Consider the following 3,091-nt stretch of genomic DNA (forward strand, 5'->3'; position numbering starts at 1 on the left):
CTTCATTATTTTGCTTTTACCATCCTCTGGCTTTCCAATATTGAAACTTCAGCTTCTCAAGATGTTAGTTTCTGCTATTTTTAAAGAGCTATAAATTTTGAAACTTAGAGTTAAAAAAAAATCTAACAATGTGCAACTGGATTTAATTTATTTCATTTCTTCTCCTTCAAGAAAACCCAGGAGAATTTATTCAGTCTACCTAAGAGATTAACCAGACATCCAACGTGAAGTCTATGCTATAGAACAGGAAAATCTGTAATTCCCATCTGGTTACCATAAAAATAAACATTTAGAACTCAAGACGTTGGTTGTTAAAAGAAATGAAATATTTATTTTGAAATTAAAATAAAAATCTGAATACCGAGTTCAGGAAGCCGTTTACCACCCTTGGATCAAATGTGAGTTTCTTTCAGCCAGGAAGGATGAAGATGCTTCCATCCCATGCACACAGCATAACTGCACACCATTAGCTCAGCCTTGCTGGTTTGCTCCCACAGTCTGGAATCCAACTTTCATGGAGCCGTTCTAGTCCGCTTCAAATTTCCAAAGTCTTCAACCTACCCAAGACATGAACCTTATTCTCTCCATCTCTCTTCCCTCCCTCTGTACCTCCCTTCCCCTATCTCTCCCTTCCTCTCTCTCCCTATCTCTTGTGTGTGGGCAGCTGGATACCCCTGAATGCATTTGCACATACATGGAGATGCCAAGAGGCAACGTATTGTTGCTTAGCAACCATCTACCTTCTTCTCATGTTCAGAGAGGAAAGTACAGAGGGTGAGGAGATAATTCAGTTGGTAAAGGGGTTGCCCTTGAGGTTTGATCCTCAGAGCCCAGGCTGGGTGTTTTGTTTTGTTTTGTTTTGTTTTGTTTGATTGGCTTTGTTTTGATTTTGTGTTCTTAAAGCTTGGCACGGAGGCACGGACTTGTAATCCCAGTGCTGGAGAGGCAGAGAGAGAGAGAGAGAGAGAGGTGGATGCTTGGGGTTTGTCAAGCAGCCATCCTGTTCTGTGGGAAAGCTCCAGGTTCAGGCTACTCGATCCCTTCTCAAAAGATAAGGTTTCCTAAAAATGTTTCAAATTCCTTTACCCAAGTGATCCTCCACCCGACCTTCCCAAGCAGGAGACTATAGGCACAGCCATAGCAGCATTCTCTCTTTTATTCTTTAAAGGTTTTCGGGAACCTGCAGGGAATAACTTGCTGTTCAGGAAGCTGCTTACAGAAAACAGGCTCTTCAAACTGGTACGCAAAATATTAGAAGAGATGGAGATGTCACTCGTGGTCAGTTATGACAAGGAAACCAGGTTAGGACAACATGTAAAGGCTTCTTTATGAAGAATTCCTCAGACTCTGTACTGGCTAGTTTTGTGTATCAACTTGGCACAAGCTGGAGTTCTCACAGAGGAAGGAGTCTCCCTTGAGGAAATGCCTCCATGAAAATCAGCTGTCAGGCATTTTCTCAATGGGGGAGGGCCCATTGTGGGTGGTGCCATCCCTAGGCTGGTAGTCCTGGGTTCTATAAGAAAGCAAGCTGAAGCTGGGCGTGGTGGCGCACGCCTTTGATCCCAGCACTCGGGAGGCAGAGGCAGGCGGATTTCTGAGTTTGAGGCCAGCCTGGTCTACAGAGTGAGTTCCAGGACAGCCANGGAAATGTAAATGAAATAAATACCTAAAAAAAAGAAAGAAAGAAAGAAAGAAAGAAAGAAAGAAAGAAAGAAAGAAAAGAAAGAAAAGAAAGAAAAGAAAAGAAAGAAAGAAAGAAAGAAAGAAAGAAAGAAAGAAAGAAAGAAAGAAAGAAAGAAAGAAAGAAAGAAAGAAAGAAAGAAAAGAAAGAAAGAAAAGAAAGAAAGCTGAGCAAGCCAGTAAGCAGCACACGCACACCTCCATGGCCTCTGCATCAGCTCCTGCCTCCAAGTTCCTACACTGTGTGAGTTCCTGTCCTGACTTCCTTTGGTGATAAACAACAATGTGGACATGTAAGCCCAGTAAACCCTTTCCTCCCCAACTTGCTTCTTGGTCATGATGTTTTGTGCAGGAACACAAACCCTGACTAAGACAGACTCCTTCTACCCTCACTCCCATTCTAAGCCCCTTTAAATCTGTTTGAAATGTTTAGTTATTGCCATTAATAATCTGTGTGTGCACATGCGTGTGTGCAGGCATTGCATATGCATCTGTGTATGTGCCAAAACATACTTGTGGAAGTCAGAAGACAACTCGCTGGAGACGGTTCCCTCCCTCCACCCTGTTAAAGCAGCACTTCTCTTACTTCTGCTGCTGCTGTGTGCTCTAGCTGGTCCACACACTTCCAGGTGGTTCTCCAGCCTCCATCTCCCGGACTTACTGCAGAAGTGCTGGGATGTCATTCCTCCCAGCCTTTGTCACTTGGTCATAATTTCTGCGTGGCAAGCACTTTTACCCAAAGAGCTGCCTTACCAGCCCCCTTACTTGCCAAATCTCCTGTAGACTATGGAGTTCCCAAAGACAAAACATTATGCTCCAAAACTCCCTCTCTGTAGAGGAGAGATGCTAACAATGCTGAGGTAGGCATGCACAGAACAATGAATTAAGAAGCTTTGGAGTCTTAGGCTGTTGATGATGAGATTTCCAGACTCCCAAGGAAGAACAGGGAAGCCCTCGTGTCATTCTGAGAGAAAATCCAGATCACCCATAGAAGCACGAATCACGGAGAAAGACTGGCGAACAACAGCACAATGTTAGCGCTCAAAGTATGTGAAACTGCATTTCTATTCCTGATTGACATTTGCCCAAGAGTAAGAGATATTTCCAGATGTACACAGAGTCTAAGTATTCGACCCCATTAACCTCTGTTCATTATATATCAGGAATTTGAGTGTAGAGGAATGGTAGATCACATGCTGAACATGCCCGTGGTTCCGGGTTTAATTCCCAGCACTGAAAAACAACAGCAACAATGATAATAAATAAATAGTTGCCATTTTTGTTTGTTTATTTTTTGTTTTGTTGTTGTTGTTTTTTCCAGACAGGGTTTCTCTGTATAGCCCTGGCTGTTCTGGAACTCATTCTGTAGACCAGGCTGGCCTCAAACTCAGAAATCCACCTGCCTCTGCCT

The sequence above is a fragment of the Mus caroli genome, chromosome 13 (genome assembly GCF_900094665.2).
Source record: "Mus caroli chromosome 13, CAROLI_EIJ_v1.1, whole genome shotgun sequence".
Taxonomy (NCBI): Eukaryota; Metazoa; Chordata; class Mammalia; order Rodentia; family Muridae; genus Mus; species Mus caroli.